The following is a 26676-nucleotide window of genomic DNA, read 5'->3' as shown; positions in this document are numbered from 1 at the left end:
TAATGGTTGGAGCGCGTTACATCGAGATAACGAGGGGAAGAATTCGAGAGAGGATCGGTCCACCCTCGCCTCAACCCTGTTACACCCTCCTCCTCCTGTCGAGGTATCGGGCAAGTTTCGTTGGCCCGTTTAGAGGCGGTTAGCTCTGGGTATATATTTAGCGACATTTGTGGAACGGATGCTGCCGTTGGCCCGAGTCCAGCCTCGGGCTGGTTCTTCGCTCTCGAGATCCGCGCAGAACCGACTCGCCCCCACCTTTCTTCGCCCCACCATCATCGCTTCCCTTTATCCTCGCCCTCCTCCATTCTTGACGCGGCCACGTTCTTTCGTTCCCCGGCTCCATTGTCCCCTGCCTCTGATTACTCGGCCGGGTGAAAACTTAAGTGGTTACGGGCGGAGATAATGCTTTTATCCCCGGTGCACGTGTTCCTTGATTTTCTGCCTCGGGTTCGCTCGAGCACGGTGCGGATATCAATCGATGTAATTAATTTATTTATTCGTTGCAGCAAGAAAAACTTTGTTAATTGTCGCCCAACAACGGTTTATTGGAATTTGAAGATGAGTATCCGCTCCGAATCCAAATGAGAGACGAATATGAATGAAACGGCGTTCGATATATGTATCGATTCGAGGCAACATCCGCAACAACATCGTATTCCCTCGAATATAGGAATATCTCCGTTAGAAGGAAACGGTGAAATTGCTACGCAGATGCGGCGAATTGCCTTTGCGGTTTTATGGAATTACTTGTTCGCTGTTTCGCGAACAATGAAAAGTTGTAACGCGACGAGAAAGAATTGGAAACAATTTCCTGAATAAATTCACCAATATACCGATTTATTATAACGCGTTGCGCAAGATTATCCTTATCGAGCAAACATTATCTCGTTTTATTTTTATTCCATTTCTGTCAAACTGTGTATAATATTTCGTGACGCGTATGCGTACATTTTTGAAAATTCGAGCTCTTGTTAATTACCCGCCCTTTGTATTAATTCATCAGAAAAAAAATCTCTCGTGTTGAAGGCGTCGAAGGAAGCAATAACGGGATAGCGAGAGTCGGTTGAAAAATCGTCGAAAGCCGAAAGATAACGATTTGGAAGAAAATTGTGGCGCAATCGGCCCGGGGTCACAATTTTATCCGGGGAAACGTGAGCGAGATGCCTGTAGAAATTGGGAACGAGCGATATCCGCGTATAAATGTAGTCGGTAACTCTCTTATCGGCTCGGCGACTCGGAGTAATCGTCGAGTGGAGGAGTTCAAGGTCTTGGGAGAGGATTGCCAAGTGGTCGTACGTACCGCTTCCGGCGGAAACTACGTTAAGGCTAGGCTCGACATTGGAAATCGATCGTCCCTATCGAGAGAAGGCTCGATCGTCCGATCCCTCGAAACGCTTCACGCGCTTGCTTCCTTCCATTCGTTGTCATAAATGTTATGAAACGTTTTTCCACCTCTCTCGCAATGAGAAGGAATATATATATGTATGTATATATCGTTGTTGAACACGATCGGTTAAATATCCGCGTAACACGTTTGAATTTTTGGATTTGAAAGTAAATTGTACGTAATGAAAATATATATGTAAATTTAATCCTTTAACGTTTATGGATGTTTATGCAAATTTGGATTCTTATATACATATGGAAATGGAATTGAAATAAAGACAGAGACTTTAAATAATTCATAATTGCCATTTCGCTTGGAATATATTTTATCAGAAATCTTTTATTCGTCAATGTTAAGCGATAATATTTCGCATTTGCAAGTACAAAATCCGTTTCAATGGGGGAATGCCATTTAATTGTTTAATTTCCATTGCCGTAATTAGTCGAATAACTTTACTTTACTTATGTATAATTATTTAAGTAATATCGAATGTGCAAGGATTAAAAATGAACGACATATATATAAAATTTTCACCAACTCAAAGAAAATTCGAAGAAACTATCGGTCCCGAATGATATCCCAGACATTCCAATTTTCCAACGTTCTTTCGAATACTCGCACGATCGAAAAAGACCACATCCGTGGACTCCGAAGCCATCGAAACTATCACGCCAAAGTAGATAGAATTCCACCACGAAGCTGTTCTATTCACCAAGGAGGTGTACGATAAAAGACGATACGAATTGGAGCATAGATCACGTTCCACATTTCCGTTTACGTTCTTCCTTCGCGAAACACGATATACAATCCCTCTGATCTTTATTCTCATTCGAGTCTACGAGTATCCATCCTTAAATATTAGGACGATCGTTCGAAATCTAAAGTTAAGCCGAAACCCGAGATCTTCTTTATTTTTCTAAACTTTAAGATATTTCTTGAGTCGAAGCTCAAGAACCATCCATGGAGCATTAAGACATACGAAAAGAAGAAGAAGAAAAAGAAGAGGAGGAAGAAAAATAACAAGAACAAGAGGAGGGTTGGCTAAAAAACGAAAAGAAACGAGAGAGTGCGTAGCCGAGCAGCGTGGAATTTCGAGGGGGCGCAAGACAGGCTTCCATCTCCCTTTGAGGGGTGCCGGTTGTTAGCGCCGCAAGTGAAGGGTGGTAATGGAACGAGCAAGTGCAAACGGCTAACAACGGCAAAGCGATGAGGTGCAACGGGACGCTGCAGGGGGCCTGGAAGGACACGCTCAAGCAGTCGTGGCGCATAAACGCGACTCGATTCGACACCTGAGGGACCTGAAATGCTTGTAATTACCTCGAGGAACGTGCAAGGATTACCGTTTAAGTCGAGACGAGATCTTTCTGATATCGAGAGAGTTGCCACCAGCGATAGGACAGCAGGATATTACGACCGGTTCGCATAATTCATCAGGATTTCGTTTGGATCTAAAGATATTTCGAAGGGGGAGGGAATTGATAATTGAAAGAACGAGTGGACGTTGCATTCTCGCAAGTTTAAAGGAGAATAAATTAAAAAAAGGGGGAGAATTTTTATTTTATTCCGATAAAGGCGAGATAGGAAATCGTATTTCGGATAAGAATTTGTGGAACGGATAAATAACGATCGAAATTGATGTATAGGTGTGACGTGTGTCCATTCCTCCCTCAATTATATCCTGGCGGGGCAATGATCGAACGGCTAAACCGGGACTCGGAATGGCCGTGCCAACTGAACTATTCGGGTCATCGATGGATTCCTAGCCCCTAATCTTGGAAATACAATCCGCTAATTCACTGCTCTGATCCATAATTACTAGAGAATTTGAAAATCGGTATTTGTTTAATTTTTATCACATCGATTCAATGTTTTGGAATCGTGTCGATTAAACGCGAAAAATACAATAATAATAATCGTTGGAAGGAGCGACTCGGTGTCGAGGGTTGGTTGAAGCGAGTTATCGAGCGTGTATCGAAAAGACAAGGAGCCGGGCGGGGCGGAGGACGCGGAAAAGAGGGATGTAAACAAGTAAACGGGCGAGACAGAAGCCGGCGGGGAGCGAACGAACCGGTTGGTGGCCGGAGCGCGATGCGAGCGGCGATACTCGCTCCAATTCCCGCCACGAATAAGCTATTAATATCGTAGGCCCGTTGCAAATCAAGCCGGACGTAAAGTATGCCTGGAATGGTTGCCTCCCAACCAACCCTATCCAATCCTCTGCGCGAACGACCCGCCAGCCGTGGCCATTCGATTCCTCTGCGAATTTTCGAGCAATTCGAGTCGCGAGCGGCAATTTAAAAAGAGAGAAGGGAGGGGAAAAATGAGTTTCGTGCGGGAAATGGGAATTTCGAGTCGATGTGTCGATGTTCGATATAAATATTTTCGAGTTGGTCGGTCTACTATGCAACTACACTGGATTGGACAGTTTCTAAGAGAACTTTTATAGTATTTCCGTTCAACATCTCGAACCAAATAAGTTGACCGTTACTCGATTGTTACTCGTTAAATTTAATTGAATTATATTCAACGTGGCAGGTACTTGTGTAATTAGATACGTATATAAATATATAATTAAGCGTTTCATAGTGGAAACTTCGTTGACGAAGTATATTATACATTTGTCAAAGATGAAAAATGTGAACAGGGATATTAATGCGAGGCAGGTTATATTAACAAGGATGAACCGATAACCCTTAGAGCTGTGCCAAGTCTCAGTCTTCGACGATGACACCGCTTAACGATCAGCTTAACGCGAGGCTGGCATCCAAATTGGAATCCATCGTATTAGCGCGATCGATAACCAACGGAAACCTCTATATTCCCTACCTAATTTTAGCGAAATGATCTATATAATACCGTAATAACGGCCACATCAAATCACATCTTCGATCACATTCTCCTCTCTAGTTAAAATCATGTATCAATCGATCCCTTTATAGTGTCATCCAACCACCCCTGTTTTTAAGTAGATCGATTTATAATTATACGATTAAAAACTCGAATACTCTACTCTGATATGAAATTAATAAGCAATAAGATATTACTTTAAAATATTTGCACAATTGCAAATTAACCTTTCGTTATTTCTCTCTCTAATCTACCCTTCGATAAAATTAAACATCATTTTCGATCGCTGCCTTTGACAAATTCGACAATTCAGTTTCCCAAAGATGCGTTGCTCGACGATTAATCGATGAACGGTTTTTCCTCCGCCCACGTTTATTTATGCCCAGGGGTCCGCTCTACGATTTGTTGCGTTACGACCGACTTGCGCCGAGTTCCGTTTCCCCTTCCACCGAAAGGCGAGCAACCAACCGGTCGGACCTTCTTCGTCGTCGTCGCGACTTTTCACCGTGAAATCACAAGCTCGCCTCGGCCAACCAACCGTCCACGTTGGAATCTCGTCGTAACAGTACTCTCGAGCTGCTTTCCTCCATGCTGCGATAAACTTCTCGAGGATCGAGAAACGCTCGAGGACGCGGATCGCGTGCTTATGCAACGAGCGGGAAAGAAAAGAAGTGGTGGGAGAAGAAAATGTGGTTTCACCTGTTCTAGGAAGCTAGGCAGACGATGGATCATTGTTCGAATGTTGATTACGAGACGTAAATCATCGACGGTAGATTACGTTGGCGAAGTTTGGAAAGTGTTCTCGTTGTAAATAACACTGGATAAATTGAAATTGCAATCATCTTAAACTCGCTCTTCTTCTCTTTTCGATAGGCAGAATGAACGTTTAATTTTACCGAAAACGATATCGAATGTTCCATTTATAACCACTTTTGTGATGATTGTAAAGGATGATTAATCCATTTCCCATGGAAAAAGAGAGAGAGAGAGCGAGAGACGTCCGCCACCATCACATTTAGCGCAAGGGGGGAGGTCGAAGCAAATTATACGATGAGACGAAATCAATGTTTGGCCCGCAAGAACCGACAGAGTATCTATCGATTTCCGTAATACACGCGATGGATTCGGTTCTAAAAGGGCCGGCGCGGATTGGCCGCGTTCCAACGATTTCTCGGCACGATTCGTACGGTGATTCGCCGGCCGTGATACACAGAATGCTTTTGATACGTGTCTCGGCTAATGTTAGCATTACTCGGAACCACGAGGATCGTGAAAATAACGGGGCACAAACGCTCGATTCTCGGCACGCGTGTCGGACGGTCGCGTGGACGCGGACCGTGAAAAATTCTTTGAAAAATGGTACAATTTTTTTATAGTTGAATCTCTTTTTCCTTTTTTTCTCTTTTCACGTATTTTTCGTACGTTATACCTTGAATATATATAAATATCGCTGTGAGTATCGAATAATGAATAATGTAGTAAGGAAGACTGATTCGTAATTAAAAGTCACTGGTAATTCAAAGTGTAAATACTGCGTGTTTGTTACATGTTGAGCGAGATGTCGTAAAGCATCGAGTAGGTAAGAATTCTTTTTTAATCAAGTAAAAGTCACAATTCAAAGTGTAAACATTGTATGCAACGCATAATAATTCAATTAGCGAGCACGATAATACGTGTTGCAACGTTTAGGCGGGCAATTTGTGGAAGTAAAGCTTGAAAAAAATTTGTGGACAAAATATTTTTATCTTATTATATTTTAAGACACGGATTAAATACTTAAATTACGATTTTAACTGAAGAGAAAATATTACGTATAAAAATTTGCCAGAAATTATTTCTCTCGCTATCGAATCGGACACAAATGGATCACCTTTTTGGGGAGAAGGGAATTTCGTCGAATTTCGTATCGTGGCGCGTAAAGAGCATCGCGGTCTCTGACGAAGAGGCGAAGGGAGAGAACGTTGTATGCGATAAAAGCGCGGCCGAAGAAGCTTTGTTCCGCGTTATTACAGGAGAAACCGGTAGTTCGTAACGGTTATGGCACACATCGGTGCACTCGAAGCAATCGAGTAAATTTGACGTTCGAGATCTCGAATACTCGAAACCTTCCCTTTTCCCTTTTGTGGAAGTATGGAAACCGTGTTAAAATGCGTACGAAATTTAGAAATTGTCAAAAGTATATACACATCCAATTTTTAATCGAATCGAAATCCTATTCCCGAGAAGGTAGAGAAAAAAAATAATATCGATCATCGTTTCGGAAGAGAGATCGTGGAGGGGGCAAACGAAGCGACAATATTGAAACGCCGCGGCCGATTACAGAACGGTAAACGATCGAAGCCGTTCACGAATCGTCGAAAATCCGCAATACGATAAAAGCTCTAACAACAGCTCTTCCTAACCCTCTCCCACCCCGTTCCCCGTGGCGATACACACCCCGGGACGATACATCACCGTCCAGAGAGTGGATCGAAAGTTTTATCATCGGTCAGAATCAGCGCAGGCGAACGAAACTCTCCATGCTTCGACGACTCCGCGCTAGAGAATCGGGTTATTCGCAGTTACCGTGCACCATTGCGTCACTTTACTTACTAGAGTTTTCCCTAAAAAAAGGAACACATTTCCTCTCTAACACTGTTTCTAAATATTTCTCAATTTCTACCAGAAATAGTAGAAATTTATCACAGAAGAATTAACAACGAAGATTATCTAAAATAATAAGTTTAATCTTGAATGTACACTGTTTTTCGATCGAATCAAACTCCCTCAACGAGCACCAAGAACGAGCTTGCTCGAGATCCGCTCGATTAATCGGCGCTTAATCGTCTCCGAGTGAAAGCTTTCGCCGGTCGATATTTGCATCGTAATTGGAAAGATAGCTCCGAGGAACCTGTACAATTCGGGGAAGGGGAAGGGGGCGGGGAGGACACGGCCAGCTTCGAAACACGTGTACGTACGAGACGTTCCAAGAACCCACGCCCCGGCTGGAAGGAGGGGAGGTGTTCCTCGTGTAAACGCCGTGATAAAAGATCCGGAGAAATTCCGTGAAGCTGAACCCGGATCAAGCAGGAATGCGAACGTTGCTAGAAGAAATTAAGCCGCTAAAAACGACTCCTCGGGATCCTGTGGATCAGCCATGATCGAATTTAACTTGAATTTAACCGGTTCGATCCTGGACTGGGTTAATTTTGTGCGTTTCAAGACGTTTCTCGAGAGTGTCTCTTGTGTCATGTTCGAATAAGTTTATCTTTGTTTGTACAGGCTGATATGTTTGGGGAAGAATCTTCGAAAGATCTATAGCTAAAATAAATATAGAATTGAACGCCTTAGACTTATTTATTTATGAGTTCAAACAACGTATATAAAACAAGTTTTATTTCTTTATTCGTAAAAATGCCTGCTCGTAATTTCGCAACTCTTACAGTTATTTAATTGCAATCGATTACTTCGAAAAAACAAATCTCAACGATTCTTGAAATCGAATATTCAAAATAAATAGTGAAAATTAAAGAAACGAGATATCCCGTTCACAAATCGTGAAGATTAGAGGATAAAAGGAAAAGAATGCGAGAAAATCCTATTTCGAAGAAATATTTAGTGTTGGGGTTCCAAAACAAGGTGGGTTTTTAGAAGGGAAAATTGACCTGAGCGGTTTCTGGGAACAGAGGAGACCCGGAATGGTTTCGTCGGAATTATATCCCTAGACGCACGTATACACCAGTGTCTAGCTTTTTGGCGGGATTGTAAAACTGGACAGCGATCCGTTAATTCGGATCGTGGAAACGTATTGCATAATGTTCAAATCGAGAGGAAGAGCAAGAGAGAGAGAGAAGTTGCGTTTTCGCGAAATGGAAATATTGTCCAAAAACAAGGTTTATCGATCGATAAATTCGTGGCCCCGATACCGACCGAGCCGTAATTTACAGTCGCTTATGCGAGGCCGAAATTAATTACCGGTCCCTTCCCCTGGACGAACTTACCAATTCATTTCGTGTGCGCGCGCGTAACTAATTTAAGCTACGATTATTAATGGTCCAGCGGAACACAATGTAATATTAATAACATTTATTCGACCAGTGGCGAGCAGCCAGCACGGCGGTGATTCGCGATAATTTCGAGTAAAGGTGAATCACATCACCTGAACGAGGAGGGGAAAGATGGTCGAGTTTGATTGCTTCGTGATTTTTACGATATTTACGAGCAAGATATCTCGAGCAGCGAGTTATATGATACGTATAACTTGCAATTACGTTAATTAATTGAAGGAAAAAAATTCTAATAACAAATTAACGAAACAATTTTTTCCCCCATTTTGTTAGAAATATAAATTAAAGAAGTGGAAATAGCTACGCGTTGAAAAATGTGTTCGATACGTACGAATAACAAATATAAATTGAAAGTTTGTAAATATGGAATAAGAAATAAAAATGGAATACAAGATTTACCTTTTTTTACGGATCAAAGTGGTAGATGAGGTGCTTCTAACAATTTTTCGTCGCGCATCAACGATTCGAATCACTTTTAAACGACGTTTAATTATCACTCGTTCGTCGTATTAAGTAAATGAAAACTCGCGAGGAAGAAGCGTAATCGAACAATTTTATAAAAGCGACGAAAGAAGGGGAGGAACGTTGATATGAAACGTTACGGTCGCCAATTTTACGCCTCCGTCTCATTTCCAGAATGAAAAATTCCCTTTCAGGCTGGGAGAGAATACAATAAGGTTGAAAGGTCTACTAGCGAGAAAGTAACGCGCTGTCAGGAACGAAAGACGCGTTTCACGGAACCAAGGAGGCACAATGGGCCTCTTCTCAGCCTATTCCACGTCGAATCGGCCAACAATGGACACACCATAATCGCCCATCTTTTCAAACACGGTACACGCCTTCGTAATCTCTATCGAATTCCACATTGAAAAAGAATCCGAGTTTGTAGCAGATCTTCGATACATTCGCCTTATCTTCGTACATCGTCCCTTGGCGATCAACGATAATAATCCGTCCTACGTGATTCGACACCTGATGACAAGTCTTCGATGGATAAATTAATTCTTCGCTCAATATCTCGTCATATATATTAATAATAATCACTTTTCCAAATTTTTTAAACGATCGAAACGCATTGAAAAATATTTTCCCTCCGGATCCGAACAAATAAAGATCACATTCAAATTTTGTTTCTTCTAAATCTAAGATTTTTTGTTCCCAGAATATAAAAGTATCCATCCCTCTTAATAAATTTAAAAATGTACGATAGAAAACGATCGAAAGCAAGGAGACAGGATCCATTTCGGGGAGGAACAAATTTCGCGATGAGGATATAAAGAAAAAAAGAAAAGGAGAAAAAAGGATCGCCCATTTTGCCGGATGCTGGCTCTCTGGCAGAATTCCGGGTCGGGCGCAACCTTGAAAACTTTCGTGATTAATGTTGGACAGGGAGAAAAAGGAGCACCGCGTATACGTATCCCCGAAATCGCATCCCGAATGGAGGAACATCCTGTACTCTGTCGTGGCCTCGGCTCGGCTATGTATCAATAATGAAAAATTGCGGCCCGGTTCGCGAGGACGCGATAAATCTCGGACGCCGCCGCTACAAAATCGTTAACAACGCTCGAATTCGGGTTAATTGATTCGTCAATTGTGGCGCGGATGTAATGCAAACTCGATCGAATCATTTCATCGATTAACGGGTGGGGAAAAAACTCGACCGAAATTGATGAAATTGAGAAAGAAAAATAATTCAACGAGTCTAAAAAAAGCTACGCGACAATAGTTTATCCCAACACGGTTGCACTTTCTCTTTTTCTCTAATTTACACTTCTACTTTCCAATCCCAAGCAGTTAGTCCTGCTGCGCAACACGCTGGAACGCCGGCCATTTGCAATATCGTTCGCTATGTATTATTATTATTATAAGAAAACTCAGATTTATCTTTGGAAATTGTTGAGATCGTATTTGATACGAATCTATATAACTGGCTACAAAACTGAGAGAATATTGCGGGAGGAGATCGAGGAACGAATGATTACGTAAAATTAAAATACTTGAAAACGAATACTTGCGTTGCTCGTGATTTTTAGAGAAGGAAGTAATTTCCAAGTTATACATAAATAAAAACGTCTTAATAAAATTAATAGTATAAAGAAGAAGACGATCGAATCGATGGGTGAAATTTAAAAAAAAATGAATCACATCGGCCTGACTCTCCATTGATTTATCCCTACGAGGCCAACGAGGTAAACGAACCGTTTCCCGCAAGTTTCTCTGCTATAAGGTGTACACAAGTCTGTAGAGCGTTCGTTAGAAGGCAATTTGGGTTGCAAACCGGCACGTGTGCGACACCACGCGCTCCAATGGAAACCAATGACCCGAGAGCGTACGCCCCCCTCCGCTTCCGTCCCTCTTTTCGTCTTTCTGCCGTTGGCCTGTCATCGACTGGCAGAAACGGAGCGCGGACGGATCGCCAAACTGTTGGAGTCATCCATTATTCCAACTTGCGCCCCTACTCCGCCGAACAAAGCGAATCGTCTCCCTCGAAACGAGCCCTGCTGCACGTCGTTAATGAATCCTAAGAACACCTCGACGATCGAGAACCGATCCATCCCTCTTTAACAGTTTCGGAGATTCTTCCATTGTATCGTTAATTATCTGTTCTGTAATTTATATCGTGAAAGTGGTCTGAAAAGAATTAACCGAACGATGCTTTCTTGTGTATATCATTGCAAATTTTGCATATTGGAATATTATTATATTGGAATTTACATTTCCACAAAATTTTCAGACCCATTCTAATCAAATTCGTATCCCCTTTTTGTTAGAAAAAAATACTGCCGAAGGCCGCATCGAGCAACATTCGAAAGAACGATCCTCCGCGGAATATTTCGAAGAGGAATCGTAAATCGTCTGAGAAGAACGATCGTCTGGGCGAACCTTCTCTCTCCACTTGTTCCACTATTTTGATTTTTTACGCGGCTTTCTAGCGATTCGAATCCAATCGAGGAAAAGAAGAAGAGGAGGAGGAGGAGGAGGAGAGCGTGGAGAGAATCCTGCATGAATAATTGATTTCCGGGCCGTGAATGAAAGCGAGGAGGAGGGCGTGTTTGCGTCGGTTATATAGCCGATCACCGGGAACCTCTGGACGGAATAAAGCTGGTAATAAATGCGAATACCTTCGAGGGGGGCCGAGAAAGGGCCGGCCTTCCGGCTGAAATATCACGCCAAGATCTATTCCAACTGATTCCCACTTGCTCCGCGATTAATACATTATGCTACCGTCTCCTCTCAAACCATCTCTCCCCGAATAAATGATTGACGAGATCGCGGAATTGGCGCACTCGGAGAAACTGGTCGATTCGATAAAGAGACTAATTTTTTTCCAGGGAAAAGGAGAAACGTATCTTTGAATATCGATGATCGTATTTTTCCCACGAGATTAATAAAATAATATGATATAATTGTATATATTATACGAGAGGAGAAAGGATATTGTATTTCTACGTTAATGCAATAATATAATAACACTTTCAGATTGGAAAGGTTTCGAAAGTAGATATTTATAATGTTATAGTTCCTTCTTTATCCTAGAGTATATATTGCCGAATGAACTGAAAAATGAAATGTTATTTTCGATCGATTTTTCAATAAGAGAATAATCACTTTCGATCGACGCGAATTGCGAATGAACTTGAACGGACTTTAACTGGTTTTTGGGGAGGGATTATCCAACCTAACGAACTTCAACTCATTCACCAACGGATTCCCCAATGGAAACTAACTCGCTCCTTCAACCTATCGCACATACATTATACACAAACCCCTCTCGTACGGAATTCAACCTCCCATTTGCACCTCGTAAATGTCGTAAATGTTACACGTATACACAACGTGTCTCGCATGAGATCGAGACTCTTAACCAAGATAAAAAAAATGTAATTATAACACACGAATAATCTAGCATTATTATTATTCCAAATAAATAATTTCGGCTCAATCAACAGGAGTAGCCGATCAAATGAAATATTTCCATAATATTCGATCCAACGAATTATTTTCGATCTCGATCAATACGATAATGAAATTGATCCCCGAATTGGCATCGTTTAAACGCTCGTTAAACGGAAGGGCATGAATCGCATCCCCTAATTCCTCCCGGAAGGGGTTCCTCGACGAAGCAACGCGTTTAAAAAATGGTCCGCATTCCTTCGTGGGGTGGAGGGGAGGGCAAAACGCGACGTGTACAAATGCAAGTACAGGAAAGGACACGCGGGTACGTAAAGATCCTCCTCTCCACCGCGTTGCCAAATGAAATATCGCGGGGAACAAGCGGGCCCAAAGCAATGGGATCCAGGGGAGGGAAGAGAGATGGAGAAAGGTTAATAGGAATTCCCGGGCATAGTTTCAATCGGACAAATTGAGGTGATCCGTTTCTCGCCGATCGCAATGTTGCAGAAAGTGCCGCCGCTAATCACGATCTCGTCTCTCTTTTTTCCTTCTCGATTGGAAAAGTATCCTCTCGACCCTGAATTCTCGCCAGATTCAAGGATATTTTCCGTGCGTTTTTCAATATCCCGAAGATATTGAAGGGGCGGAGAAAGAAGATTCGATCGCTAAATATTGTATACTTAGAAGTGGATACAACTTTCGTTCAATTTTCATTTACTCTTTTAATTCAAAAAGTCGTACGATTAGCAATAATTGAAACTATAAGGCAAAAATATAACAAAGGAAGCTTGGAATCACTCGAATTATCGCAGATAGAGACTGAAGAAAAAAATCCACCCCCCTGCTCTGTTTCTCTCTTTTCCAAAGCGCAAATTGACAGAAAACGCGAGGACATCCTCCCTTTGTATGAAAATATAACTCCGCTTTAACGATTCGATTAATCACGATTAATTCCGCACGGAGGCGCGATCCAGCATGGAAATGTCAATATTTCAATGGAACAAATTAAACAATGGTCCTCCCCCTCCCCTCGAAACGATGCGAAAATGGCGCGCCGCGACGGGCAAAAAATTAATCCTCGGTGAAGCGATTCAATCGCGTTTTGTTTACTCCATCCCGGCCTTCCCCCGCTTTGTCCCCCTCCCCACTGTTGCAGTTAATTCCCTCCATCGTGTACAATCGTGTACCCGTATCTTCCCGTTTAAATTATACGCGGCTTCGATTCAAATCGCATTAAAGATTTATCCACGGCTCGCCTCGTCCTTTTTCCCTCGCCTCTCTCGTTTTCCACGCTGCTACGTACACGTATAATACGTGTATAGTACGTGTACGTGTATAGGATATCCTAGGAGTTTATTTTCTGGCGATAAACGGAGGAGGTGGAAGCCGATAATCAGTTTCGCCTGAGTCCGTTGCGAGTTTTGTCGATTAAAGCGGAGCTGGCCGCTTGTTTCCGCTCGTGAAATTGAAGAAATTCGGCGAGAAAAGGGACAAATATCTTTCGATATTTGTTTCTAAAGAATAACCAGTCGAAGTGTTCGCGAGTCGGAATAATCGTTTGGATCAATCGGGACTCGTGAATTACGATGGGCATATTTTCGAGAACATTTGCCATACGTGATAAGAAGGGAAAGGAGAAATGGATCGTGCGAACGAGAGAAGGCTGACATCGGCTCTTCTGAGATAAAAGGAACTTGTATGGCAACGGATTTATGACTTCATTGCGCGATAAAGAGGAACTACACTGTGAGCATTGAGCTCTAAGTAGTTAATAGCCACTGCGGCGCTAGTATCGCGACAGTAGCCGTCACAGCGTTAATTCAGCTTCAAAAAAAGAAAAAAAGAAAATTAAGAGAGAAATTGTACGTGACATACCTTTCATCTGTTGACTCGCTAAGTAGGGTATCTAAGTAGGGTATATCTAAAACAATAAAAAAAAAAATTGGAACATAAAACTCTTCGCTCTGTATCTCTTTATTATATTTCTTTCAATGTGGAGCATAAAAATTAACAAGAATCCAGCAATCGAATCTTTATTTATATATAATTAATAAAGTTTATTTATGACCAGCTGTATGAACAAACATATATTCCGAATTATATATTAATTTACTGTACGATGTAATTTTCGAATCTCGATTGTTCCAAGTTTAATTATTCAAACGATGATTATTCAAACACGGAACGATTGTATAATTAAAGCAAAAATGCAGCACATTTAAATCGATATATTCTGGAACACGTAAAAATAATCTTGACTTTCACTTTTTAATTTCTTTCGATAAACATCCTTCTATTTGAAAATTGTCTCGTGAAGAGCCCTTACAGCGACGAGTTGATAAGATTAACTCCCGGAAACAGATTCGTGGAAACTTCTGTTTAATCATCCGCCACTGCGGATGACGATTGTTACGTAAATCGTTGGGTGGAGCCGATTCCAGGCAAACATCGATGGAAATTGCAAACTATCAGCGCGACTGGGATTCCGATCGATTGTTTACCCGGTCAAAATTGGATAAGAAACACGCTCGTTTCGAGGAAGGTTGATAAGGTTGCAAAGATATGACGGCACAGGCTTTATCTCTCTGTTTCTGTGAATACACGACAAATATACTTACGTCAACGACAGATTGACTCGCAATATTATTCTTCGTCAAGTATAAACAGCGATACGTGAAATATTTTGCCGAAATATTTTATGAAATGTTTATGAAAATTGACACAGGAATCGCGATATCATTTTGTCAAATCCAAATATAATTTGGACTCGTCGAATTGACGTATCGCAAAACGGACGTATCGTTCCGCGTGTTCCAGGCGGATCGATCCCTTAGAATTATTCACCGTCGAAAGAGATTATTTGTTAATTGTAATTGTCATTGAATTAATTAAATCGAGTCGGTAATAGTAGCGGAATTAGCGGTGGCAATTACATTTCGTAGCGAATCGAGTTAATCCAATGAGAACAACGTTATCATCATTGAGATCTCGATTATAATACACGCGTAAATCATTCGTAAAACGATTTTCACGATATCCTGTTTCTAACGATTCAAATTAATCTTACGAAATTCGAGGGAAAAATAAAAAAGATGAGAATCAAACACCGTTGTTTATAAATATACAAAGGAAAGAAAAAACTGTAACTTGTACACTTCCATTCGAATAACTTCATTTCTTAACGATTCCAATCCGTCGACGATCGATCAACGGATTACAAATAAGAATACATTATACATTATAATACCATTCGCTTGTTCGGCGAATGTATATCATATTAATAACCACTTGAACAACCCGCTTATAAATAAACCGCGCATGTACACCGATATACACGCCGAACACGTTTTGCAAGCAGCCCTGAAAAAAAGAAGGCACGCAGCCTTCACACCATCACCTAGATAGATCCGCAAAAGGACCACGCCGGACAGGCCGCCCACGGACCCTCCTAGACGAACCTGTTGCTCCTGGGCAATTAACAACGGAGAGCGCGAGCGAAAAAAAAGAAGAACGAGAGAAAGAGAGAGAGAAAGAGAGGGGGGGGAGGCGTAGGAAATAATAAAAGCGGGTCAGCGAGCGCGTTCGTTGCACCGAGCTTTTATGAAATCCCGCCTCCGTCCACCGGTATAATAATCGAGATGAATAGGTGGCGTGCGCGGCGACAAGCGAGTGAAAACGACGAGCAGGGAGACAGACAGGTAGACGGTGAGAATGGAGATGGTGAAACGCGCAGGTGGAAGATGGAGGGAGCGCGCGTGTGCGTGTGTGTGTATCTGGAATTACAGGTCGTTACGTCGAGGTTTATGGGGAAAATTAACGTCCATTTGGGTAAGCTGAACGGAAAAGCGAACCGAGTCCGAGCTGGCAAATTTAAATACGCGATTACGCGCTTTGTAGCGGCTGTCCCCCCCTCTTCCCGGTATTTTTGTCGGGAAATTTCGTCGGGAGGATTTCCCAAGCATTGTGGAGTTGGCATTTTTTTGGCGGAAAGATTTTTCCTCGGTTCGGCAAATCAGATTTCTAGAAGGATCGTGAAATTGAATCGAAAGGATGTTCTATGAGAATCGGATTAATCATATTGGTAAGGAATAAGAAAAACGTCGAGATAAAAGTCGGGTCGTTTTCACGAGGAAATGAGGAAGAACGAGATAAAAGAGCGTGACGTGGCGAACGAAATAGAAACAGTAAGGATAAACAATAGCGTTCGAATAAAAGCGATCGTTGTTTCGGAAATTTGTGTGGAAAAGCAGCAAAGCGGACAGAATGGTGTCAGCATTGTCGAGAGTTCGAGCGGTCGGATCCCGAGCCGGGGACGCAATAAATCCAAAGTAACGTTCTGGCAGCTAAACTGCGACGTCATTCTCTGGACGGTCGTGAACGTGACTAACAACATCCTCTCCCTCGCAGCTCGGCTACTACCCACCGCTAGCCTCCTAATCTTGCTTTTTCCACTGCGTACGAAATCCAATTTTAGATGTTCGCGCCACGTCACGAATTTTACTGCCACCGTTCCTCGAGCAAACGATATCTCCCCGGATAATAGCGAATTTTCCCCGAGCAAATTTCGAATCTGATTAATTTAATCTCGAGAGGGAGGGAGATAAAGAAGATGGGACATTTACAACTTTTGAAACGTTTAAACTTTTGAAAGAAGATGAAAAAGTTTCGAATCCCCTCGAACTTTGGTTTAACTATTCGAGTTTGAAGAAATTGAAAAATTTGTTAAGATTTTATTCTTCCTCCTCCCCCCGAGTTCTCGAATCTCGAAGGTGGGCTGATAAAATTTGCGTACAAAAGAATTTTCCAGAAATGGGAATTCCTTTCAACCTTGGACAATTTGGAAAAACTCTTGCAAAGTTTCGCGAATTAAATCTAAATGTTGAGAGGTTTCCATTGAACGGAAATGAATAATTCCTAGTTAAATGGCTGAAAAATTACCACTACTACTAGTTCGAGATGATCGTGTTACCGAGAACGACACGACACGCACAATGGGTCAAAGACAGCTTCAGCTCGGTTCGCGAACCGTATTAATAGCTTGCCGAATTTCGAGAATTTTCTGGCCAAGCTAAAACTAAGAACTAGAGCTCTCGCTGTTTTTCTTGGATCTACGGGTATCCGAACTTGAATACTCGAATACCCACTCGATCGAGATCCAAATATATCCCCGTACTCGGATGCTTGCTTAATTTAGATCCCGAGTAGGACGTTAAATCGAGATTCTTTTGTATTAATAAAGCGGATATAAATAATTAATAAATTGCTCGATTCTACATTACTACTCAATAACCAAGATCTTGTTGCAAAACGTCCTTCGTTCTTGACCGATCCCTTATGATGTTCGTAGCATCGACGTTCGATTGACAAATCGATGATAATTCATCCCTTTTTTTTTTTCTTTAGCTAAAATTAATCTCAAAAAAACAACTCCAAGATTTTTATCCGTTCAAAACTGGGAGGAACACCAACGTTGAAACGTGAATCGTCTCCCAAGAGATCTATCCATTATCCCTTTAATAACTCGTCGCGTCACGACGCCAATCAACCTTTGATCGATCCAAACTCGTGACACGCGCGAGTCGATAACCGGGGAGGGTGGAGTGGAGGGGGTGGAGGAGAAGGAGGGCGAAAACCGCGTGAACGGAAACGATGAAGAGTGGAGCAGGGCAGAAAGAGTGGAGGGGAGGGTTGGATGGAGGAAGCGTGGAAAACCGATGCAACCAGCCTCGTACACTTTGTTTTAACTCTCTCCACGCGGATGTCTGTCTACGTAGCGGCACGTTCCTACGTTTCTCTTCCATATATGTGTATACGGACACGTATGTATACACACACGAGTGCACTCCTCCACTGTGGGCCCTCCAGCAACGGTGCATCTGCGCGTGCATGTGCACGTACGTGTGCACCACGTCGACCGGCACGTTGCCGGGTATTATCGATCCTCGGTATCACACGGACATTCCTGCTCGAATGCTATCGCGTACTCGCGCCTATTCGAGGCTGTAAACGTGTCTCTCTTTCTCTCTCTTTATTTCCTTTGAACAATTACTAGGATTGGATGTCCTTTTGGAATAACATTTCGCTCTCTGTGGAAGAATTTCGAGAATTAATATTTGGAAATTTCTACTTTTAATCGCGATTCTTTCTCCACTTTTATAATGGAATAAGGAGGATTTGGTAAATTCGAATTCACGTGATGGATGTCCACCTATCGAAGGGAACGTTTGTGGGAACGTTTCAGAAATTCGAGGAGATTCCTGCTTTGCTTCGCGTTTATTCACGAAGATTAATCGCAGGTGGAAACGTTTGAAAGTCGTATTATATAGTGTATACAAAGTGGAAGTGAGGCGGTAACGATGCGTGGAACGAGAAATCTTCGAAAGAGGGGAACGGTATTTATGTTCTTTCCTTTGAAAGACTCGTGGGTACACCTTGGTGGGGCTGTACGTCATTTTGGGTGACGTCATTCACTTGGACGTTGGCAGTTTGTGGACGTTCGTTCGTTCGACTTCTCGACCTTCCATCCTTTTTTCGAATCTCTCATTTATTTATCGACGAGATTTGTTTAAAGAAAACGAATTTGTTATTTCCATAGCAAAGATTCGATTTTTTCGAATTTTCTCCCCAATGGAAGAATATCGAACGATGAGAAGAACCTATATTAAGATAAATAATCGATTCCGTTGCTTCCAAGTCCTAATCTTTCGAAGGAAAATTCTCTAAAATACGTGCTCCAACAACCACGCAGGATTATCATTCGCAAACAGAGGGGGAAAAGGCGAAATTGAGAGAAGATCACGAATACGAGCCTTTAGACGAAGCAAAATCGTCTTTGAGATCGCGGGTTGCCACGAAAAAAAGAAAAAGACCCTTTAATGGCGCCCATCTTCGATACTCCTTCTTTTTCTTCTCCTGGGGGGAGAAGAATTTTCGAGAAAATGGGTCACGATTGGAAGATTTCGGCTGTGATCGCGATTGAAATTTAACTTTCATGCGGTCTGGATCGGCGAACCGTGACGATAGAAACGTCAATACCGTCCGGGGCGCAGGTAGAACGGATCCCAAAAGAACCCTGGTCTGAGGAACCCGTCTGAATCATTCTTGCGACGACAAACGAACCTGAGATCGAACCTGCCCGACCGATATCGCATTTCGTCGATTCGTATTCCTGGATTGATTCTGATTAATAACGTGCGAACATCTTGTCCAAAATTTGTACCTGTTTCGAGAAATATTTATTTATTTTCGTTTTTCTAGAACGAATGATTATCGAGGAGTTTCGTATTTTCATCGAAAGAGGACTCGTGAGATTCTCTCAAAGCATTTGTGAAGTAATCACAGTTTCGAATTTCTGCTTTCAATTTTCGTTCTTATCTGCTGTACGGACGCGAAATATGCTCTTTCGCAATTCTCTTTATCTTTGAGAGAAAAAGAAGAAGAAGAAGTTCCAGTGAATTATATATCCGGCGAAGTTTAAGTTTTTTCTAAAATTGTTGCGACAGAAATTACGATCATGCAGGAGATATAACAAAAACAAAGAGAAAAAAGCTATTTCAAAAATACTTTCCGAAAAAAACACCAGAAGGAATTCTCTTTAACGCCTGCTATTATATAACACGCGTCAAAAATAGCCATCGATGATTCCGATCATCTCCAACCACGGTCGTTGGAAAATCTCAGGAAAAAAAGAATTACTCTTCGTAAAGGAGATAAGAATTTCTTCTCGAAATTGCTGCAGATTTTCCTCATCTCAGCGAATTGGACGAGCTGGATACGTTTCTCGAACAGGTAGTTTCGCCACGTACTTGTTTGCGAGATTTTACACGCGCGCCTGTGACGCGTCGTCACCCTTGAAACCTCGCACAGGTGTTTACGTAAGAGAGCGTAATGTATCGGCGAGTCGAATCGTAAAATGCCAAGTAACACGCTCGGACGTGTGACGCGATAACGCGTTTCCATAATACGTGGACAGTAATACGCGACACGGAGCGCAATTAATCTCGGACGAGAAATCGATCCGACGAGAACAATGCAAGAGGGGCGAGTTTCAAAGTTCACGGATAAAGAGAGAGAGAGAGAGGGAGGGGAAGGATCGATGGAGGATCGTTTTAAGTGACGAGCCATCCGGGCGGAGAAGAAGAAATTGAGAAGTGGAGGAATGGAGAAAAATTTCTTTTTTCCTTTCTCTCGGTTTCATTCATGCGCTGTTCCGCGGGCAATTCTTTCGATTAATTTCACAGAAATCGAACGAGCAAGGGATTACAGGGACACAGGATAGTGAAAATTTAGGCGAAGAGGAAAGAAGATGAGAGGAGGGGTGGAGATAATTTTTGCGGAGAAGAGGAGGGTTCTTTAAGGGCAGGAATCGAGAGTATTTTCCCACCAGACCTTTTCCAGGGAAAATAAACGACAAAAGTGGCGGGGCGCGTAAACGTTCGGCATTCGGGATCACGATGCCGTGGTTTATTGATTCATCTCGTCCCACAGGCGATGTCGGTTTATCCCAGGCCGTCCACGGTATTTGCGGCCTGGCCATCTCGTGATTCGAGTTTTACGGTTTAATCGTGAACGAAACACGGCCAGAAATCTCTTCTGTCTTGTTTCTATGATCATCGTGTAAAAGTTATTCGAAAGATCGGTTCGATTTTAAGTTCGAGCAACCATTCGGGAATTTTACGATTTAAATTGAAACGCGACTCTAGATTTCGGCTTGGCTTTTGCACGATATTATAATTAGATCGAGTATCTGTGTATTTATGGAAAATTTGAATCGCGTAAGATATGAAATATCGGGGGGAAATACCGATTTCTTTATCTGTAATTCCATTTCCGTAATTCTGTGTTTCAATTTGCACGAGCATCCGCGAACATTCGATAATTCCACACGTTACTTGCAATAACATAGGGCAGATGTTTCTGAAAGGAAGAATTGAAATTTATCGAGAAAGGGGAAAAAAAAAAAGAGGGAGGAAAAATTGACAAATTTCGTTTTTTCATCTCTTCGTTTCCGAACGAGTAATGAAATTTTTATCGAAACGTTGAAAAAAAGAAAGAATCGGAAGCACAAACAACAATTCCAACATTCGATATTCGATACATCGTTGCTGCATCGTTTTTTTTTTTTTTCCTTTTTCGAGGAAGAAAAGAGCGGAGAAAACGCAAAGATATCGCATATTTTTGTCTCGATTCGAGGAGAATCCATGGAAAAATAAGCGGGTGGAAGAGTAAGAAGTGGCGTGGAAGGGATCGATACAGGCGGCCGGGCATAACCCGAACAACCGGGATAACATTCGTTTAGAAACGGGTCAGGGTTCGAGTGACAAAGAGGCAAAGTGGATTTACACCGCCTCGATTCTCATCGAGCCATAATTTTCGTCGGCCCATTGGTAAAATGAACCGCTATCGTATCGTTTTCATCGTTTTAAAGCTACGTATCGATCGCACGGGACAATTTAAAATGAAAAAAAAAGGAAAAAAAAGAAGAGGAAAAAAATATGGAAAACTCGAAAAATATAGCAAACATGTTTCTTCGTAATGGAGAACGACGATATATCGAACGCGTGACTCTTAGAAAATAGAGAGGGAACGAAACAGGGATCTTCGATTGTGAGACGTTTCCTCCTCCTCGAAACATTTTCTTCAAGTTCGTGCGTATCGATCCCCTTGGCATTTGGGATGTGTTTGGCCGATCGAAGGGATCGATATCCCTTTTCACGACAACGCGCTTATATAAAAAAAAAAAAAAAAGGAAAGAAAAAGCGAAACTGTTTATATCGAGCTAGCCTTTGCGAAGGCACTTATTATTTATCGATATATAAGTAATTATTACGGCATAAACTTTTTTCCAATTAAAAATAACATCTTAATTATTTACATCCTAATTGAAATTCCTTTCGATCGAAATCCATAACACTTTACGAATAATACAATACGCAATTCACAATTGTATTCACTCTCCTTCTTGTTTACTTCATCTCTACGATACACACAAGTTCGCGTTACACGCGAATTCTCCTACGTATCGTTTCACGTATCGAATATAACATAAACCGTGTTGTTCATAATAAACAAGATCGATGATCTTGGAAAATGCGGGCAAAAGGGGGAAAAAGAAAAAGAAGAAACGCGGCAATTTCGAAAGGAGAGGATCTCCTCCTCGATTCCAGCCGGTTTTTTGAACTGGCAAGCGTCCAAGGGGGATATCTCGAACGAAAAGCCACTTTAATTTGTTAATGTACATCTTCATTGGGTATTTCCTGACCTGACCTGCTGTCTATTTCGCGATTCAATTTAATTAGCCTATCTCTCTCCCTCTCTCCTTTTTCAACAATTTCTGCCAACAGATTCCGGCCGATTATTTCCCCGGAACTCGATCCGTGAAAACTCGATCTCTCGTAACCCCGTCACGCGTTTAAACGCGCCCCTTTTGTTGGCGCTGCGCACACGTCGGGATCTTTGATCGGTGAAAATATCGTTGGATACAGGAAACAGGAGGATGCGATGCAGCACGATATCGGTAAATATTTGAGGGCGCCGCTGGCCGAGCATCGGGCCAGATTCTCGCGGATCGATACGATTATCCGTAGCTTCTTTTTTCTTTTTAGAAGAGATGGCTTATTAGTTTTCTTTTTTCCCTCGGCCGCTTTACGAGACGGAGTTGGACTACGATAATGAATTGACGAAAATTTGGTGGGAATCTGATTCACTGCCGCAATCTTTAAATTTAATCCAAGGTGTGGAAAGTGGATAATCATTATGAATGGAGAAACGCTTATTTATTATATAAAGCGTAATTATTATATAATAGAATGCTTAGAGCTTAAAACAAATATTAATTCTGGATCAAGAGTTCCAATTTCGATTCACTATGATAAAATTGATTGAAGATCTTTCGAATCGCCGAATTTATATTACAATTAAATTAACGAACGAAATTCCAAATAACGAAGCATCTCTGATTCTCCCCTCGAATTTAAGAATTCATTTCATTCGCAAGAGACAAATAATCGTTTAATTTGTTTAATCGTGTTCGAATATAATTATTATCCAAAAAAAATTGGGAATCAGGTTTCTAATCTATCGAGGAAGGAAAATCGATACGTCCCGTTGAAATTTTAATGCTCGAACGATGAGGAAAAGGAGAGCGCAGTATTCTCGTGATGGCATGCGATCCAGGATCGTTGATTAATTATTTTATATCGAGGTGGAAACCTCGAGGCTATCCACGGATACGTACGTACGCTGTTAACGAGAGTATGTGTGTGTGTGTGTGTGTGTGTGTACACGTATCTCGGGCAAAAATTAAACTTCGATTCCGCGGAATCACGCGGCCCTCGAATTCAATTTTTATCCCGAGTTAAAACAATGTTATCGCTCCCTCGAAATTCGAATTGACTCGCCGAATTTTCATTATTCACGGCAGATCGTTTCGACGATATCGGTGAAAATCGGTTTGGGATTGCGCGGGAAATTCGAAACACGACGATGTAAATTTTCAACGTTTCCATGATTTATGGATAATGCGAGGTTCCTTGAGCAACAATCGTAGTGTGAAATATTATGGATCCAAATGCCGTTCGTTCGAAGAATTATCCAAGTAATTTCTGGGTGAATTTATTTAGAATTCGAAGCTTAAATCGATTGATTAATTTGTCTGTTATTATTAGTTTTCATCGGTCTAGTCTCGTAGTTGAAACTCGTCGAGTATGGATTCGTTGCTAGGCATATATTAATCCACGCAACATCGACCTTGATGAATCACGATCGTGTGCACGCTACGTGAAATTCGTAACGTCACGATGATAGTAAAAATAAGCCAGAAATGGACGATTTGCCAAAAGACAATCGCAACGGTTACTCGTTTTAGTTAAACTCATTTTAGAAGCATTTCCTACAAATTTGTAAGCCAAACAACAAATCTTCCAGTTTATCTTCAACTCGATATTCTAATAACGTTAAAAGAATATCGAGTCGAGATATTTCGCGTATTCCTAGCAGGGGGCCATTCGATTCGAAAACCTGTTTCAAAGAACGACCTCTACCAAGTCGTTTTTATTATATATCCGACACAGAGATGTAAATTTCTTTTCAACACAACAGGCCTTCTTTGTTGACGCCACGAATTTTCCGTTCCGCTATTTTGAACCGACTTTGCATCGATCTAAAATTTATATCGAACTCTACGAAAAAACGGGACGCTATCTTTCAACAAAGTCATCGTTTCGACTGCATTAAAGCCAGGCCATCATCAAAGTTACGACTCGTGGCCCATTATCGTGAACACCGCACTTTTGATAACATTAACGCCACTGTTTACCAGCAAATGGTATCCCTTGAATCCCGTGGAAGCTCGTTAAACACGTGACGAAGAGGCGAGGAAGCAAAGAGAACGGGCAGACATTATACAGAAGAGATAAATTGAGGAAAAAACTTTGTTGAGTTTCTATTTTATTTTTTCCCCTTCTTCTTCTTATTCAAAATTATTATCGAGACACGCGATAAGTCAAAACGAAAATAAGTAGACTTTACTAAAATCTAAAAATCTAATATAATATAATCTGCATATATTTCTTTCGAGTTCTTGACGATATTTTGAATTTTATCAAAAATATCGAAAATAAAAATCCATAGATAATCGTTATCAATCTCGTATTATTATAATAATACTTTGAACAATCTTACCTTCATCTTATCGATATATATCTTCGTTACCCCTTCCCTTGCACCATTTGACGCATTTCTCTGATTAGAAGAGAAATAGAAGTGCAATTGTGTTGAAAATTCCGTAATTTCTAAGTCTAATTTTTCACAATTCCCCCTTCGCCCTTCCCTAGATCTTGGAAAATTAAAATTAAAATCCAGCCCATTTCTCCAGCCCAAAGTGAGATTAGATAAGGCAAAGGATTAGTACAATATACCATGTGAGAAAAAACAAGAAAAAGAACGTATTATCGACGATTACATGGATAACAAATATCAATAGTCATCGACTGTGAACAATGGAAACTCATCCCGTCATCCATATCGTCCGACACCTTCAAGTGCATCGAAGCAAGCGTCCTTGCTTTCTAATTGTCGTATAATTACTGGATATATACGCGCAGCCAGGGAGCCTGTTCATCGTCGTCGTCGGCGAGGTACTCCGCGTCTATATTTATCCACCGTTTGATCGTAGCCAGAGCCAGTGTTTTCACTCACACGGCGAGGAGGAACGCTTGTCTATCCGAAGAAGCGCGCGGAGGGGGAGGAGAACGGTGGAAAAACGGTGGAAATTGCGTAAGAGGTCGTTAAGGGAAGAATTTTCGGGGAGTTTTAACTTGTTTCGCCCACCTTTCCATTTATTTCAATACCGCCGAATCCGGTAAAGTCGAGAGAGACGAAGGGAGGAGGGACAGTCGCGGTTTCACGGAGGAATTTTTATCGAGCATTTTAGAATTTCGTCGCGATTCTTGGAAGTTAGTTGAAATTTCGTTTGATAAAGACACGGCGAAGATCGAAAACTGTGGGGGATGAACTTTTTCAATCTCGTTAACAACAGGAGAAAAATGATCTTTCAAGGATATGGAGATCTGCTTATTCAAATTTAAGAGGAAAAGATGATCTGTAGAGAAAATTGGAAGACGAAAATTATAATAGTCATCTTCAAATTTAGGAAAAATATAAATATTGTACCTCAAGTATCTTCATGGATCCATAAATCGGAATATGGGATACGTTTATGCGAATTTTCTGACGATCAGAATAAGAAAAGAGAAGCAACAAAAGAGATAAAAGGACACTTGTCACAAAATAAAGAAAAATCGTTTTACAAAGATACATTACGATTGTGTTGTTTTGTAAGCGTATATGTGAATTGTACTAAATGTAAACAATGTAACGCAATTCAGGTAGTTCCGTTAGCGGTCTTGACGTTAGCACTTTGTTACTAATCATCCCCGATTATAATGTTTGCAGGCCATTAATGGCCAGTCGAGGATCTATAACGTTAGATCGGCTTCAAATTACTCGTATCAACAGCGTGGCCAGTTCCTAGATGGTACCTATGCAAACACTTTAATGCCTACTGTATATTGCTCCGTTAATTGTTACCAGCCGAAATATCAAACAGCGGCTACGTTCCGGTTACAAAACATAACGCAACTCTGGCACAACACGATCGGTCATAATCAACATTTCCAACCATTAAGAACCATAATTAACGCGCCAAGTTTTCGAGTAACGTTTTTTCACGTGGCATTTAACGTGTGTGTAGATTCACTTTATCGTTTCCTCGATCCTTTTTTTAAATTAAGAGCGAGCGATGGATGAAAGATCGAACAAAATAATTCAGAGAGGCGGTGTAAAGAGAAAAAAGGGGGGGGAAAGGAAAGAAATGACGATGGAAGGTTAATGGCGACAAGTTTTCAGGGCACGGATCGAAAGAAAAGGGTGAAAAAGAGCGATGCGTCCCGGTACGGATGCTGTTACGACCCGGTTTCCTCGTTCCCTTTCGTCGTCGAAGCA

General features: G+C 41.5%; 1 protein-coding gene across 5 annotated transcripts in view; it reads right to left on the bottom strand.

The window, feature by feature from the left end:
- Positions 1 to 26676, bottom strand: part of LOC107995488 (mucin-5AC) — a 266993-nt gene that overhangs the window by 194580 nt on the left and 45737 nt on the right. The window contains exon 2 of one of the 5 annotated variants that reach the window (XM_062082698.1): positions 14050 to 14095. The exons of the other annotated variants lie outside the window; for them this stretch is intronic. The gene's annotated coding sequence lies outside the window, so the exon portion shown is untranslated. The remainder of the gene's footprint in view (positions 1 to 14049; positions 14096 to 26676) is intronic. 5 annotated transcript variants of the gene reach the window in all.

The sequence above is a fragment of the Apis cerana genome, linkage group LG12, assembly GCF_029169275.1.
Source record: "Apis cerana isolate GH-2021 linkage group LG12, AcerK_1.0, whole genome shotgun sequence".
Classification (NCBI taxonomy): Eukaryota; Metazoa; Arthropoda; class Insecta; order Hymenoptera; family Apidae; genus Apis; species Apis cerana.
The sequence above is the reverse complement of the archived record's forward strand: the minus strand, read 5'-3'. Positions and strand labels throughout refer to the sequence as shown.